This window comes from Heloderma suspectum, chromosome 5, assembly GCF_057233095.1.
Source record: "Heloderma suspectum isolate Gila_16-S chromosome 5, 16-S_ref, whole genome shotgun sequence".
In the NCBI taxonomy this organism is placed as follows: domain Eukaryota; kingdom Metazoa; phylum Chordata; class Lepidosauria; order Squamata; family Helodermatidae; genus Heloderma; species Heloderma suspectum.
This window is the reverse complement of record NC_139462.1, coordinates 235,598,826-235,616,768: the sequence shown is the minus strand read 5'-3', so window position 1 is coordinate 235,616,768 and position 17,943 is coordinate 235,598,826. Positions and strand designations below refer to the sequence as shown.

Here is a 17,943-nt window from a genome sequence, read left to right as displayed (position 1 = left end):
CTACTTATTTATTTATTACATTTCTATACCACCCAATAGCCGAAGCTCTCTGGGCAGTTCACAAAAATTAAAACAACAAAGTACAGATTAAAACAGTATAAAATCAAAAAGCTGAAAACTACAGTATAAAAATACAACCAGAATAAAACCTAGCAGCAATACAGAGATTTAAAATACAGTAACAGATTTACAACAGCAAAGTTAAAAGACTAAAATGCTAAAATTCAGGGCGGGGGGGAAGATCTTCACCTGGCACCTGAAAGAGTACAATGTAGGTGCCAGGCGAGTCTCTCTGGGAAGCTTATTCCACAACCTGGGTGCCACAGCAGAAAAGGTCCTCTTCTTGGTAGCCAACTGCCCCACTTTCTTTGGCAGGGGCTCCTGGAGAAGGACCCCTGAAGATGGTCTTAGGGTCTGGCAGGTACCTACGTGAGGAGACAATCCTTCATGTAACCTGGCCCCAAGCCATTTAGGGCTTTGAATGTTAATACCAACACTTGGAATTGGACCTGGACAGGGACTGGCAGCCAGTGCAGCTGGGAAAGTACTTAAGGGCTACACCACACTAGGCTATTTATCCTACAACTTACTGAGGCTTCTGCTTCTGGATTCTTTGCGGGATTAAGATCGTCTCCTGACACAGGCAGCGGGGCAGGGGGCTGCCTTTCTGGGCAAGTTCTATATGTTTCATTTTACAGCCACTAGATGATGCTGTGTTTTTGGCACAACTCCATCATTACTGCTGATACATTGAATTAGTGTTCCTTATCAAGTTATCTCATCTTTTTAAAAGTGGGATAAAGGGCAGAAAGCATGAGAGATGTCCTGGAGGTCGTGTAAAGGAACCACAAACCTCCGTGAGTGAGTAGTCAAGAGCATGCAATAAAAACCTCATGTAGAAATGCTCTAAGTCTCAAAACTGGCAGCCTGTTGTGAGGCAACTGCCCAGGTTCATCAGAACATCTTCTCAGGCTGAGGGTGCTCTTTGAAGCATCCCACACTCTTCACCAACAGAAGCAAGACCAATTAGAGACACCCCCTCATCTGTTTAACATGTTTGTCTATAATACTTCCTGAGCAACAGCCATCTTCCAGAAGTATCTGGACAGAATGACCTTTTGGGGTTCCTTAATTCTAAGTCTAGATCCTAACTATTCCCTTCCAGAAAGAGGCTGATGCACATGCAGGCAGCTGCATCTTCACTGCTCTTCCAGTTAAGCAAGCCCTGACTTCTTTGCAAGCTGCACAATCCTGCACAATCCAAAACCTACTGACCCTTGAAGCATGTTGAACTCAAGCACCAAACTGCCAAACAGATTAAGGCACTGCTTTCCCATTAGAAATAATAAAAAAAACTGTCCATGGTCAGAAGAGGGGAGATAAACCATGGAGACCCCCACTCCCTTCCAGCTGTTCCAAGGGTGAATGAGCAGTCACTTCAGCACCCCCTTTCTCTGTTGCTGCCCCCTCAGCCATGCTCAGCCTCACCTTGACACTGCTCCTGGTGTTGTGTCTGAGTTGGGTGATGCCTGTGGGGACAGAGATCTTGCCCCACCCCTGGAGTCTGGCTTGCCCTCCCTGCTCAGGGGCCTGTTGAGGCTTCACTGGAAGTTTCATGCATGGAAGACAGCTTTCAAAGCCATGTTAGCATTGGTCGATTGGGTTAAATAACTGCTTTCATATAAATAAGGACAGGTGTAGATTGCAATTAGAAACTGTGGGCTCAGTGCAAGATGATGCCACTGTGGAATCTACACCATACCGAAGGCACTGAATTGGCCTCAATGATTCCTGAATTGGGCTCCATGATCCAGAGTTCTCCAACAGAGGTGGGGGGTAGGAGTACAAGGTCAGCATCAAACAAGAAGAAGCTTCAGGTTTTGCCTGGAGATGTGAAGGATGGGGCTGATCACCACAAGCAACTCCCCCAAAGAAGCCACTAACCAGACCAGTCAAAGCCAAGCAAGAGTTTAATGCCAAAGCAATAGCCCAAGGTGTTGGCCATTGGCAGGCAAAAGTGAACATGGCAGGGGCAAAGGCAGTACGTCCAGGTGTGTCCAGCCTGCCAGCAGCCCTTCCTGTAGGTGCTGTGCAGAGGTGGAGACTACACCAGTCCACATACCACAAAAGTTGTCACGCAAGGCAAGCAATGCCAAGGTGAACCTGCAGCTCACAAGCCACCTGGCTAGAGTGGGAGTGGTCCCAGCTGCCTTAGGTGGTTGTGAGATCACTCCTAAAGAAATCCTCCTTGGATTGTGTAGTGATGAAGGCTTCCATCCAGTACAAAGAGCAGGGGTTGGGGCCTGTTACAGATCAGAACTGCAGCAGGGGCCAAACAGTTCAAGTCCAGCGTCTCCCGCCCGCCTCCCCGGTCACAGTCTGAATCGGGCCCCTGCAGCTACTATTTACACTTTAAAAACCATTCAGATAGTTGCTAATTGCATGAATGGTGTCAAGATCAGTTTGGCCCCAAGTGCAAAGTGATGACCATCAGGGCAAAACATTCTAATTTCACATATACATTGATGGGGTCTGATGAATAACCAATGAAGATGTCAACCCACAGTGTACAGTATTTGCAGAAAAGGTGACTTCTATGCTAGTTATTATTTTAAAATATGTCACCCTACATTTTAATAAAAATATTGTTGAGGTGGGTCACAAAAACAGTAATATAAATTAAGCCCTTTACATGCTAATGAAACAAAATACACTTAACTTTTAGAAAAATACAGGAAGCAACAAGAAGCCAGTGGAACACTAAAACAGCCAGCGGAGATGAACAGAACTTAACTTATTTTTATGAAAAGCTGTGAACCAAGAAAATAGTCAGGGAGAGTTCCCAAGTACTGAGGCTGCTTGAGGGACCATAGAATAGATTAGACCACCACCACCCCTTCAAGGCCGTAGAGAGATGTCCAACCTTGGAAGGGGAGATCTGAGCCCAGGACCCCTTCCTAGTCCCTGCAGAAACATCCTTAGCCACTGCTCTCTTGAATCACAGCTCTGAAGTCAGAGAGCAGGAAAAGGGGGTGAATCGCTGGGCTGTCCCTGGGCATGCCGGAAGAGGTCCCTCCCAGCCCTACGTGCAACCCCAACCTGGGGGTGGGGGATTTACGTCAGCTCTGGAACCGTCATCACTAATTTTCCTCCCGCTGCTCACAACAATGGAAGACAGAAAACAAAATCCCTGCTCCTTCCTCCCTTCTGACCTGCCAGGCTTCTTTCGGCAGAGTTTGGATATCTCAGAGGCTCCAGTGTCAGCACTCTCCTCATCAGGCACTAGGATTGCACTGCCCAAGATTTTCCCTTGGTGCAGTTTACACTTGTTTGTGTGCATCTTTTGTGCACCCATAATATACCTCCAGTTCTTCCATTTTCCATTTTGTTGTTGTTGTTGTTCAGTCGTTAAGTCGTGTCCAACTCTTCATGACCCCATGGACCATAGCATGCCAGGCCTTCCTGTCCTCCGCTCTTTCTCGGAGTGTGCTCAAATTCATATTCATTGCATCAGTGATGCTATCTAGCCATCTCATCCTCTGCCGTCCCCTTCTCCTTTTGCCTTCAATCTTTCCCAGCATCAGGGTCTTTTCCAGGGAGTTTTCTCTCCGCATTAGGTGGCCAAAATATTTGAGCTTCAGCTTCAGTATCTGTCCTTCCAATGAGCACTCAGGGTTGATTTCCTTTAGGATTGATTGATTTGACCTCCTTGCAGTCCAGGGGACTCGTAAGAGTCTTCTCCAGCACCACAGTTCGAAAGCATCAATTATTCGGCGCTCAGCCTTCCTTATACTCCAGTTCTCACAGCCATACGTTGCTACTGGGAAAACCATAGCTTTGATTATATGAATCTTTGTCATAGAATCATAGAATAGTAGGGTTGGAAGGGGCCTACAAGGCCATCGAGTCAAACCCCCTGCTCAATGCAGGAATCCAAGTCAGAGCAGACCTGACAGATGGCTGTCCAGCCTTGTCTTGAACGCCTCCAGTGTCGGAGAGCCCACCACCTCCCTAGGGAATTGTTTCCACTGTCGTATTGCTCTAACAGTCAGGAAGTTTTTCCTGATGTTCAACCTGAATCTGGCTTCCTGTCACTTGAGCCCATTATTCCGTGTCCTGCACTCTGGGATGATCAAGAAGAGATCCTGGCCTTCTCTGTGACAACCGTTCAAGTACTTGAAGAGCGCTATCATATCTCCCCTCAGTCTTCTCTTCTCAAGGCTAAACATGCCCAGTTCTTTCAGTCTCTCTTCATAGGGCTTTGTTTCCAGTCCCCTGATCATCTTTGTTGCCCTCCTCTGAACCCTCTCCAGCTTGTCTGCATCCTTCTTAGTGTGGTGCCTAGAACTGGACACAGTACTCCAGATGAGGCCTAACCAGTGCTGAGTAGAGGGGAACTAGGACTTCCCGGGATTTGGAAGCGATGCTTCTATGAATGCAGCCCAAAATAGCATTTGCCTTTTTTGCAGCCGCATCACATTGTTGGCTCATATTCAGCTTGTGATGGACAACAATTCCAAGATCCTTCTCGCTTGTAGTGTGGTTGAGCCACGTATCCCCCATCTTGTAACTGTGCATTTGGTTTCTTTTTCCTAGGTGCAAAACTTGGCATTTATCCCTATTCAATGTCATTCTGTTGTTTTCTGCCCAGCGCTCCAGTCTATCCAGATCACTTTGAATTTTGTTTCTATCTTCCAAAGTATTAGCTATCCCTCCCAATTTTGTGTCATCTGCAAATTTGATCAGCATTCCCTGCACCTCATCCTCCAAGTCATTCATAAAAATGTTGAAGAGCACTGGGCCCAGGACTGAGCCCTGCGGTACCCCACTTGTGACCTCTCCCCAGTTTGAGAAGTTCCCATTGAGAAGCACTCTTTGAGTCCGATTCTGTAGCCAACTGTGGATCCACCGGATCGTTGTTTCATCTAGCCCACTTTGAGCTAGTTTGCTCATCAGGATAACATGGGGCACTTTGTCGAAAGCTTTGCTGAAGTCGAGGTATATGATGTCTACAGCATTCCCACGGTCTACAAGAGAGGTTACTTGATCAAAAAATGAGATCAGATTTGTCTGGCAGGACTTGTTTTTGACAAATCTATGTTGGCTTCGAGTAATCACGGCATTGTTGTCAAGGTGCTTCCAGATGGATTGCTTTATCATCTGCTCCAGAATGTTCCCAGGGATTGATGTCAGACTGACTGGTCTGTAGTTCCCAGGTTCCTCCTTTTTACCCTTTTTGAAGATAGGGACAACGTTAGCCCTCCTCCAGTCATCTGGCACTTCCCCCGTCCTCCATGTTTTCTCAAAGAGAATAGACAGCGGTTCTGAGAGTTCTTCTGCCAGTTCCTTTATGACTCTAGGATGCAGTTCATCTGGCCCTGCAGATTTGAACTCATTCAAAGTAATTAGGTGTTCCTTGACCATATGCCTGTCGATCTCAAGCTGCAATCCTGCCCCTTCAGCCAGTACTTCGCCTTTGCCAGGGGGGTCATAGACCCTCTTTTGGGAGAAGACTGAGCCAAAGTAGGAATTGAGCACCTCTGCCTTTTCTTTGTCATCTGTTATCGTTTTGCCATCCTTATTTAATAGCTGAACCACCATTTCTTTCCTCTGCCTTTTACTATGCACGTAGCTGAAGAAAGCCTTTTTGTTGTTTTTAACATCCCTTGCTAACCTCAGCTCATTCTCAGCTTTAGCCTTCCTGACGCCATCCCTGCAATTCTGTGCTACCTGCCTGTACTCTTCCTTTGTTACTTGGCCTTCTTTCCACTTCTTATATGTGTCCTTTTTTGTTTTCCGGTCATCCCTAAGCTTTTTGTGAAGCCACATTGGCTTCTTCTGTTGTCTTCCACCTTTTCTTCTTGTTGGAATTGCTTGCGATTGTGCCTTGAGAATTTCCTTTTTTAAAAGCTCCCACCCATCTTGGACTCCTTTTCTCGCTAGCATCGCTTGCCATGGGACCTTACTGATCATTGTTCTGAGTTTATGAAAATCAGCTTTCCTAAAATCCAGGGTACGCGTTTGACTACACTCGGCTTTTGCTTCCCTTAGAACCAAGAACTCAAGTGCAACATGGTCGCTTTCCCCCAGAGTTCCTGTAACTGCTACTTTATCCACTAAGTCATCTCTGTTGGTTAGGATCAAGTCAAGGATAGCCGATCCTCTAGTTCCTTCCTCTACTTTCTGTAGGAGGAAGTTATCCGCCACACAAGTCAGGAATTTCCTGGAGGGGCCATGTTTTGCAGAATTTGTCTCCCAACAAATATCGGGGAAATTGAAGTCCCCCATTACTACTACATCATGCTTCCTTAAAACACTGGCTATTTGCTTTTCAAAAGTTTCATCCTCGTCTTCTCCTTGATTGGGTGGCCGGTAGTAGACTCCGACCACCAGGTTGCTTTTATTCTTTGCTCCATTTATTTCAACCCAGATGCTCTCGATGGGGCTACCAAGCTCCTCCTCCTGTATTTCTGTGCAGAGATATGTATTTTTCACATACAGTGCAATCCCACCTCCCTTTCTGTTCCTCCTGTTCTTTTTGAACAAGTTATATCCTTCAATTGCTGTATTCCAGTCATGAGAGTCATCCCACCAAGTCTCAGTTATACCTATCAGGTCATAATTTCCCTCTTGTATTAAGAGTTCAAGTTCCTTCTGTTTGTTTCCCATACTCTGGGCATTAGTATATAGACATTGAAGACCATGTGCTTCATAGTCTGGCTTTCTTCCTACATGTGTCTGAAGACTATTATTGAATAATAATAGGGCTTCATAGGCCTTCATAAGGCTTTGTTTCCAGTCCTCTGATCATCTTTGTTGCCCTCCTCCGAACCGTCTCCAGTTTGTCTGCATCCTTCTTAAAGTGTGGTGCCCAGAACTGGACACAGTACTCCAGATGAGGCCTAACCAGTGCTGAGTAGAGGGGAACTAGTACTTCCCCGGATTTGGAAGCTATGCTTCTATTAATGCAGCCCAAAAGAGCATTTGCCTTTTTTGCAGCCACATCACATTGTTGGCTCATATTCAGCTTGTGATCGACAACAATTCCAAGATCTTTCTCACTTGTAGTGTTGTTGAGCCACGTATCCCCCATCTTGTAACTGTGCATTTGGTTTCTTTTTCCTAGGTGCAGAACTTGGCATTTGTCCCTATTAAATGTCATTCTGTTGTTTTCTGCCCAGCGCTCCAGTCTATCCAGATCACTTTGAATTTTGTTTCTGTCTTCCAAAGTATTAGCTATCCCTCCCAATTTGGTGTCATCTGCAAATCTGATCAGCATTCCCTGCACCTCCTCCTCCAAGTCATTAATAAAAATGTGGAAGAGTGCTGGGCCCAGGACTGAGCCCTGCGGTACCCCACTCGTTACCTCTCCCCAGCTTGAGAAGGTCCCATTGAGAAGCACTCTTGGAGTCCGATTCTGTAGCCAACTGGGGACCCACCGGATCGCTGTTTCATCTAGCCCACTTGGAGCTAGTTTGCTCATAAGGATATCATGGGGCACTTTGTCGAAAGCTTTGCTGAAGTCGAGGTATATTTATTTATTTTATTTTATTTATTAAATTTATTAATCGCCCATCTGACTGGTCACCCAGCCACTCTGGGCGATGTACAACCCACCATAAAACAATTTAAAACAATAAAATTTTACCATAAACATTTTTTTTAAAATACCCTAACCCACCCCAAATGCCTGCCTGAACAACCACGTTTTTAATGCACGACGGAAGCTCATTAAAGAGGGGGCATGACGGAGTTCCCTAGGGAGGGAGTTCCACAGAGTGGGGGCCACCACAGAAAAGGCCCTCTCCCTCATCCCCACCAGTCTAGCTGTCCTGGCTGATGGGACAGAGAGAAGGCCATCCGAGGCTGATCTTGTTAAGCGGCCTGTCCGGTGCTGCTGGAGGCGCTCCTTAAGATAGGCTGGGCCGGAACCATATAAGGTTTTAAAGGTCAAAACCAACACCTTGAATTTGGCCAGGAAAACAACTGGTAACCAGTGCAACTCCTTCAGCACTGGAGTGATGTGATCTCGCCGGCGGCTGCCTTTAATCAGGCGAGCCGCCGCGTTCTGTACCAGCTGCAGCTTCCGAACCGTCTTCAAGGGTAACCCCACGTAGAGCGCATGACAGTAGTCTAAACGAGAGGAGACCAGGGCATGTACTACCGATGGGAGCAGATGGTCGGGAAGGAAGGGGCGCAGCCGCCGTATCAGATGGAGGTGATACAGCGCTGTCTGGCTCACAGCTGACACCTGAGCCTCCATGGACAGCTGGGAGTCCAAAATGACCCCCAGGCTGCGGACCTGGTCTTTCAAGGGTAGCCGTACCCCATTCAACACCAGGTCAACGTCCCCCAGCCTCCTCTTGTCTCCCACCAAAAGTACCTCGGTCTTGTCAGGGTTCAGCTTCAGCTTATTCCTCCCCATCCAGCCACTCACCGTCTCCAGACATTTGGACAGGGATTCTACAGCCAACCTTGGTGAAGATTTGAATGAGAGGTAGAGCTGCGTCTCATCCGCATATTGATGACACTGCACCCCAAACCTCCTGGTGATAGCCCCCAGTGGCTTCACATAGATGTTAAATAGCATCGGGGAGAGGATGGAACCCTGTGGCACCCCACAAGTAAGTGGCCATGGCTCCGAAACCTCCTCTCCCAGTGCTACCCTCTGGTACCTGCCGGAGAGGAAGGACCGGAACCACCGCAATACAGTGTCTCCAATGCCCAACCCCTCCAGGCGGTCCAGGAGGATACCGTGGTCAACGGTATCAAAAGCTGCTGAGAGGTCGAGGAGAACAAGGATGGAGCATTCACCCCTATCCAGAGCCCTCCTCATATCATCCACCAAGGCGACCAAGGCCGTTTCTGTCCCATGCCCAGGCCTGAAGCCCGACTGAAATGGGTCTAGATAATCAGTTTCTTCCAAGTGTGCCTTCAACTGCACCGCCACCACCCGCTCAATCACCTTGCCCAAAAATGGCAGATTTGAGACTGGGCGAAAGTTGTTCAGAACTTGAGGATCCAAGGAGGGCTTCTTTAAGAGCGGTCTTATCACTGCCTCCTTGAGGGCTGATGGCATCACTCCCTCCTCAAGGGAGGCGTTCACCACCGCCTTGATCCCCTCACCCAGTCTCTCTCTGCAGCTCATAATGAGCCAAGATGGGCAAGGATCAAGTAAGCAGGTGGTCGGCCTTACAGATGAAAGCACCTTGTCCACTTCATCAGGAGGAAGAAGCTGGAACTGATCCCACAAAACTGGTTTGCCACAGGCCGCCTCTTGCTCACTAACTGTATCCGCAGTGTGCAGAGTAACACACCTAATCTCATCAATTTTATCTGCAAAGTGCCTTGCCAAAGCCTCACAGGAGGCCTTAGAATGCTCCAGTGGTTTCGGAGCCACAGGACCGACCAGGCTCCGGACCACTTGGAACAGCCTCCTGGGGCAGCGCTCTGCAGACGCGATGGAGGCAGCATAATATTCCTTTTTTGCTGCCTTCACCGCCACGTGATAGGCTGAAGATACAGCTCTAGCCCGTGTCTGATCGTCTTTGGAGCGAGACTTCCGCCACCGGCGCTCTAGCCGTCTCACCTCCTGTTTCAGAGCTGGTAACTGCGGATTGAACCATGGTGCAGTCCGAGCCCTGTTCAGGGGGAGAGGGTGTTTCGGAGCCACCCGATCTAATGCCCCAGTGATTGCGGCATTCCAGCCACCCACCGAGTGGCCGTTGGCATGCCCCAGAGAATCCCCAAGCGCGTTCAGGAATCCATTTGGATCCATAAGACGCCTGGGGCGGACCATTTTAATGGGTCCTCCACCCCTGCGGAGGGGTTGTGGAACCAAGAAGTCCAACGTCACCAGATAGTGATCTGATGTCTACAGCATTCCCACGGTCTACAAGGGAGGTGACTTGATCAAAAAATGAGATCAGATTTGTCTGAAATCACGGCATTGTTTTCAAGGTGCTTCCAGATGGATTGCTTTATCATCTGCTCCAGAATTTTCCCAGGGATTGATGTCAGAATGACTGGTCTGTAGTTCCCAGGTTCCTCCTTTTTACCCTTTTTGAAGATAGGGACAACGTTAGCCCTCCTCCAGTCATCTGGCACTTCCCCCATCCTCCATGATTTCTCAAAGAGAATAGACAGCGGTTCTGAGAGTTCTTCCGCCAGTTCCTTTATTACTCTAGGATGCAGTTCATCTGGCCCTGGAGATTTGAACTCATTCAAAGTAATTAGGTGTTCCTTGAACGTATGCTTATCGATCTCAAGCTGCAATCCTACCCCTTCAGCCTGTACTTCGCCTTTGCCAGGGGGGTCATATACCGTCTTTTGGGAGAAGACTGAGCCAAGGTGATGTCTCTGCTTCTTACTATGCTGTCTAGGTTTGCCACAGCTTTCCTCCCAAGGAGCAAGCGTCTTTTAATTTCATGGCTACAGTTACCATCTGCGGTGATCTTGGAGCCCCAAAAAATAAACTCTGTCACTGCTTCCATTTCTTCCCCTTCTATATGCCAGGAAGTGATGGGGCCAGATGCCATGATCTTAGTTTTTTTAATGTTGAGTTTCAAACCAGCTTCTGCACTCTCCACTTTCACCCTCAACAAGAGGCTCTTGAGATCCTCTTCGCTTTCTGCCATTAGGGTGGTATCGTCTGCGTATCTGAGGTTGTTGATAATTCTCCCAGCAATCTTAATTCTGACCTGTGATTCATCCAACCCAGCGTTTCTCAAGATGTACTCTGCATATAAATTAAATAAGCGGGGCAACAATATACAGCCTTGTTGTACTCATTTCCCAATTTTGAACCAATCGGTTGTTCCATGTCTGCTTCTTACTGTTGCTTCTTGGCCCTCGTACAGGTTTCTCAGGAGACAGGTAAGGTGGTCTGGTACTCCCATCTCTTCCGGAATTTGCCACAGTTTGTTGTGATCCACACAATCAAAGGCTTTAGCGTAGTCAATGAAGCAGAAATAGACGTTTTTCTGGAATTCTCTTGCTTTCTCCATGATCCAGCGAACGTTGGCAATTTGATCTCTAGTTCCTCTGCCTCTTCGAAACCCAGCTTGTACTTCTGGTAGTTCTCGGTTCACATGCTGCTGAAGCCTAGCTTGTAGGATTTTGAGCATCACCTTGCTGGCATTTGAAATAAGTGCAATTGTACGGTAGTTTGAACACTCTTTGGCATTGCCCTTCTTTGGAATTGGGATGTAAACTGACCTTTTCCAGTCTTGTGGCCACTGTCGAGTGTTCCAAATTTGTTGGCATATTGAATGCAGCACTTTAACAGCATCATGTTTTAGGATTTTAAATAGCTCAGCTGGAATACTGTCATCTCCGCTAGCTTTGGTGTTACTAATGCTTCCTAAGGCCCACTTGATTTCACTCTCTGGGATGTCCGGCTCAAGTTCAGTGACCGCACTATCATGGTTATCAGGGACTTTAAGATCTTTCCTGTATAGTTCTTCTGTGTATTCTTTCCACCTCTTCTTAATCTCATCTGCTTCTGTTAGGTCCCTGCCTTCTTTGTCCTTTATCATGCCCGTCTTTGCACAAAACGTTCCCTGGATATCTCCGATTTTCTTGAAAAGATCTCTAGTCTTTCCCATTCTGTTGTTTTCCTCGATTTCTTTGCATTGTTCATTTAAGAAGGCCTTCTTGTCTCTCCTTGCTATTCTCTGGAACTCTGCATTCATTGGAAATATCTTCCCCTTTCTCTCTTGCTTTTCGCTTCCCTTCTTTCCTCAGCTACTTGTAAAGCCTCATCAGACAGCCACTTGGCTTTTTTGCATTTCTTTTTCTTTGGGATGGATTGAGTTGCTGCCTCCTGAACATTGTTACGGACCTCCGTCCATAGTTCCTCAGGCACTCTGTCTATCAGGTCTAATCCCTGAAATCTATTCCTCACCTCCACTGTATATTCATCAGGGATATGATTTAGGTCATACCTGAACGGTTTAGTGGTTTTCCCTACGTTCTTCAATTTAAGCCGAAATTTTGCAAGAAGCAGCTCATGATCTGAGCCACAGTCAGCTCCAGGTCTTGTTTTTACTGACTGTATAGAGCTTCTCCATCTTTGGCTGCAAAGGACATAATCAATCTGATTTCGATATTGACCATCTGGTGATGTCCATGTGTAGAGTCGCCTCTTGTGCCGTTGGAAAAGAGTGTTTGCTATGATCAGCATGTTCTCTTGGCAAAACTCTATTAGCTTTTGTCCTGCTTCATTTTGTACACCAAGGCCATGCCTGCCTGTTATCCCCGTGATTTCTTGACTTCCTACTTTAGCATTCCAATCCCCTATGATGAAGAGGACATCTTTTTTTGGTGTTAATTCTAGAAGGTGTTGTAGGTCTTCATAGAACCGATCAACCTCAGCTTCTTCGGCCTCAGTGGTTGGGGCATAGACTTGAATTACTGTGATGTTGAATGGTTTGCCTTGGATTCGTACTGAGATCATTCTATCCTTTTTAAGATTGTACCCCAGTACTGCTTTTCCCACCCTTTTGTTGACTATGAGTGCTACTCCATTTCTTCTAAGGGATTCTTGCCCACAATAGTAGATATGATGGTCACCTGAATTAAATTCGCCCATGCCTGTCCATTTTAGTTCGCTGATTCCCAAGATGTCGACGTTCAATCTTGCCATCTCATGTTTGACCACCTCCAGCTTACCTTGATTCATTGATCTGACATTCCAGGTTCCTAAACAATATTGTTCTTTACAGCATCGGATTTTCTTTTCACCACCAGACACATCCACAGCTGAGTGTCCTTTCGGGTTTGGCCCAGCCACTTCACTCTTTCTGGCGCTACTTGGAAATACCCTCTGCTCTTCCCCAGTAGCATATTGGACACCTTCCGACCTGAGGGGCTCATCTTCCGGCGTCATCTCTTTTAGCCTTGTGATACATTCCATGGGGTTTTCTTGGCAAGAATACTGGAGTGGGTTGCCATTTCCTTCTCCAGTGGACCACATTTTGTCAGAACTCTCTGCCATGACCTGTCCGTCTTGGGTGGCCCTGCACGGCGTAGCTTATGGCTTCACTGAGTTACGCAAGCCCCTTCGCCACAACAAGGCAGTGATCCATGAAGGGGAACAAAAACTTACCAAGTGCTTAAATTACTGACTCTCTTTAATGGTGGTATCCCATCAGCCAAGGCAGAATAGTTCCATGGACAGCCTCACACTGAGTCCCAGACTTCGAGATTTCAAAAGGTCTCTTACCTTGGTGTGTGCTTCTGGGATGTTCAGTGAATGGCAGTCCAAATTGGTTCGATTCTCCTCAGCATTTGGGATCTGAGTCATGGCACCAAATTTTTACAGAAATATCCAAGGCAGGTTAGGTTGAACAGTCAGAAATTTATTACAGCACATCACGGCCGTGGGAGAGACAGATGAAACTATCTCTCTTCCCTAAAAAGAAAACAGGATGTGTTTATACAGACTGAAAGTTGGAGAACAAAGAAAAACACACTGTGCATGCTCAGAAACCAATTAGTGTTTATAGAATCATAGAATAGTAGGGTTGGAGAGCCCACCACCTCCCTAGGTGACTGGTTCCATTGTCATATTGCTCTAACAGTCTGGAAGTTTTCCTGCTGTTCAGCTGGAATCTGGCTTCCTGTCACTTGAGCCCATGATTTCGTGTCCTGCACTCTGGGATGATCAAGAAGAGATCCTGGCCTTCCTCTCTGTGACAACCTTTCAAGTACTTGAAGAGCAAATCCTCCCTCCCTGCCACACACACAAACACACACCCTTTTCTTTCTTTCTTTTTTATTGAATGACTCATCTGAGCAAAGGGCTGGATGTGCCTGATCTTGTCTGATCTCGGAAGCGAAGCAGGGTCAGCTCTGGTTGGTACTTGGATGGGAGACTGCCTGGGAATCAGGCTTCCTGCACTGAGGAACACAGTCTATGCTGTGTCAGAGCATATTCAGCACAGCCTTATCAGCACAGCGGCCTTCTTATTTTTAGGGATGAGTTACTTTGGTGGATAGGAATTTCTTGCTTATGAGCAAGTTACAATTACCTTCTCATGGCCACACACACACACACTCTCTCTCTCTCTCTCTCTCAATCCCATCAGGCACCTCGCCTGAACCAAACTACTTACAAGGCCTACCTTCACAACTTGAAGTTGTAAAGAGTTGTTCTACAATAATACCAGGTGCTATTTTTGGAGTTGTAATCTTTACATTGTTGTTTTGATTACAAAATGATGCATACATTTCAGTTTTAATTGAAATGTAGTGGTTCTGGCAGCCATTTTCAATTTTTAAAATTTCATTTTCTCAGCATCAGTGTGGTACAAATTTTGTGTTGTTGCCCAAAATGAATTTCAATTGGCCATCATTTTGTAATTGTTCAACACAGGCTTCTAAGACCATAAGAAGAGCCATGCTGAAACAGAGCAAAGGCCTGGAAAAACAACTTAGAGTCTTGTGGAATAAACTTTCATGGCCACTGTCCACTTTATCAGGTGCATGAAGTGTTAACCTCAAGGTGGCAGATTTATATACTCATGGTTGGGGGTGAGGGTGGGGGATTGTAAACAGTGTGGTCAGAGGGAATTGAAATGCGAAAAGTACAGACAGTGATAATTAATGGTCAGAGTTGCTATTCACAAAACCTTGTGCGGTGAAAACACAGACATCATTGCACTGGTGAGCACACCTGTTAATCTGTCTGGGTGTCATCAGCATATCGATAATTGTTGTTCAGTCATTAAGTCGTGTCCGACTCTTCGTGACCCCATGGACCATAGCATGTCAGGCCTTCCTGTCCTCCGCTCTCTCCCGGAGTGTGCTCAAGCTCATATTCATTGCATCGGTGATGCTATCTAGCCATCTCATCCTCTGCCGTCCCCTTCTCCTTTTGCCTTCAGTCTTTCCTGGCATCAGGGTCTTTTCCAGGGAATTTTTTCTTTGCATAGGGTGGCCAAAATATTTGAGCTTCAACTTCAGTATCTGTCCTTCCAATGAGCACTCAGGGTTGATTTCCTTTAGGATGGAGTGATTTGACCTCCTTGCAGTCCAGGGGACTCGTAAGAGTCTTCTCCAGCACCACAGTTCGAAAGCATCAATTCTTCGGCGCTCAGCCTTCCTTATAGTCCATAGCTTTGATTATACAAATCTTTGTCGGCAAGCTGATGTCTCTGCTTCTTACTATGCTGTCTAGGTTTGCCATAGCTTTCCTCCCAAGGAGCAAGTGTCTTTTAATTTCATGGCTACAGTCACCGTCTGTGGTGACCTTGGAGCCCAAGAAAATAAAATCTGTCACTGCTTCCATTTCTTCCCCTTCCATGTGCCAGGAAGTGATGGGGCCAGATGCCATGATCTTAGTTTTTTTAATGTTGAGTTTCAAACCAGCTTTTGCACTCTCCACTTTCACCCTCAACAAGAGCCTCTTTGATTACTTCACTCAGCAGTTTCATGTAGATGTTGAACAGCATGGAGAAAGAAAATGGAGTCTTGCAGAACCCCAGGCCATAATTGCACAAGGGCACAGAGCAATAGTCCCCCAGCACCAACTTCTAGAACTGACCTGCCAGGTAAGAATCAAACGACTGGAGCATAATTTCTCAAGAACTCAAGGAAACATGATGGAATCTGGAAATCAAAAATGGAAATATTTTGTTCTACAATTCATTGGCAGAATCCAGAAGCCAAACACCAAGATTACTATGTTAAAAAATTCCTTTGTATGAATAAAGGGGCCCCGTGATGCAAATCTATTATGCTGACCTGCCTGCTGTAGAAGAAGCATCTCCTCCCCCAGAAACAGCATCACATTTCAGAGGCAGTTAAGGCCTGTGCCTGCCAGTCCCTGTTCATGCTGCCGGGAAGGAGAGCTTTCCTGCTCTGTGGCTGGACTGGGTGGGTGTTTCCATGCCATTAACGTGCCATGGCTGCTGCTATGCCATGGAGGCTTAGGGGCTGGTCCTGCCTTGGAGCAGCTGCCAGGGCGCGGCTCCACTGCACTGGCATCACTGGGGGTGGCTCCACTGTTCAGGTGCCGTCGTGAGGGGTTGTTCTATGGCACCATAAATGCAGCACTCTTGCTGCTGGTCTTTTCCCGATGCGTCTGGGGCTATGGTTGGTAGCTGGGGAGACCGTGTGCTGCACTGTCGCCACGGCCTTGGGAAAAGCCTACTGCTGCTCCCCCTCGCATGCCGTTGGGATGGGGAGGGATGTCTTTGCAGGTCTGAACAACAGAACTACAGCTTTTCAGTCTGTTACTGAGCCCTGTGCAAAAGCTCTCCTATCAATGAAATTATTTCCGCGTAACTTACTGAGTGGGCTTGCTTCCTCCTTTAGCAGGAAACAGGTGCCAGGTGAAAACTGAGGCGTTAGATCTTGTTTTAATTCTCTGCTCCAGAAAAGATTACCTATTTCTTTCATTACAGTCTTGCGGGACACCTGGAATAGTTCCGCAGCAATCTTTCTGGACGCTAGATGCCGCTGTTGCAGTGTTAAAATAGGCTACCTGCCAGGTTTCCACACAACTGCGCAGGACTGAAAGTGTAGGTGGCCCTGCTGCGTCAGTGGGGAGATTATCTAATATATATACTCTCCAAAAGCTGCCGCAGAGAAGCAGAGTTGGCAAGTCTTCGCGGACGAGGGCGCTTTCTCCAGGGTGGAGGTGAAGCAAAACAAGGAAGAGTGGGGGAGTCCGGCGTGGACGTTCGCCCAGAAGCTCGCCGTTGCCAGCGCCCTCCCGCACACGGGCCGGTCTCGCGGCCGGGCCACCCCGCCTCCCCCCGCCACCCTTCGTCGGAACAGAGACCGCGGGCCGGGCCGCTTGGACTGCCTCTGTGCCGGGAGGAGGCACAGCACCGCCCCTGCCTCCGGAACGACGAAAAGGGGAGGGGGAGCTCGGGGGTGGGGCCACATGCCTGACGTAAGGCCAGGGGCGGGACCACGCTCCCTGATGTCACCTGGCCCCGATGTGGGGCGTGGGGGGCAATCTGTCCCCCCACCCCAAACCAGTTCTGCACCTCTGCCCGAGCAATAGATTGGCACACAATTTCCGAATGCAATGATACAGTCAGAGAACGATGGAGGCAAGAAACTGGAATTTGCCAAATAAGGGAAACAAAATAAATTGGTGACCTTCGCTACATCCCATGGTAGCGAATTCCATAGTCTAAATATGTGCCCTTTGAAGAAGCTTATCACTGGGACCTTCTCCAACTGGGGAGAGGTCCCGAGCGGGGTACCGCAGGGCTCAGTCCTAGGCCCAGCGCTCTTCCACATTTGTATGAATGACTTGGAGGAGGAGGTGCAGGGAATGCTGATCAAATTTGCAGATGACACAAAATTGGGCGGGATAGCTACGACTTTGGAAGACAGAAACAAAATTCAAAGTGATCTGGATAGACTGGAGCGCCGGGCAGAAAACAACAGAATGACATTTAATAGGGATAAATGCCCAGTTCTGCACCAAGGAAAAAGAAACCAAATGCACAGCTACAAGATGGGGGATACGTGGCTCAACAACACTACAAGCGGGAAGGATCTTGGAATTGTTGTCCATCACAAGCTGAATATGAGCCAACCATGTGATGTGGCTGCAAAAAAGGCCAATGCTCTTTTGGGCTGCATTCATAGAAGCATCGCTTCCAAATCCGGGGAAGTACTAGTTCCCCTCTACTCAGCACTGGTTAGGCCTCATCTGCAGTACTGTGTCCAGTTCTGGGCACCACACTTTAAGAAGGATGCAGACAAACTGGAGAGGGTTCAGAGGAGGGCAACAAAGATGGTCAGAGGACTGGAAACAAAGCCCTATGAAGAGAGACTGAAAGAACTGGGCATGTTTAGCCTTGAGAAGACTGAGGGGAGATATGATAGCACTCTTCAAGTCCTTGAAAGGTTGTCACAGAGAAGAAGGCCAGGATCTCTTCTCAATCATCCCAGAGTGCAGGACATGGAAGAATGGGC

The 17,943-nt window shown here is 47.4% G+C and overlaps 1 pseudogene across 1 annotated transcript; it reads right to left on the bottom strand.

The window, feature by feature from the left end:
• Positions 1-1,365: 1,365 nt before the first annotated feature.
• LOC146345421 (protein CFDP2 pseudogene) lies at positions 1,366-16,884 on the bottom strand (annotated as a pseudogene). The gene is made up of 5 exons (XR_014792497.1): positions 16,296-16,884; positions 14,678-15,612; positions 11,750-13,414; positions 1,945-2,104; positions 1,366-1,604 (listed from the first exon to the last, which is right to left on the bottom strand). The product of XR_014792497.1 is annotated as a protein CFDP2 pseudogene (transcript).
• Positions 16,885-17,943: the final 1,059 nt, after the last annotated feature.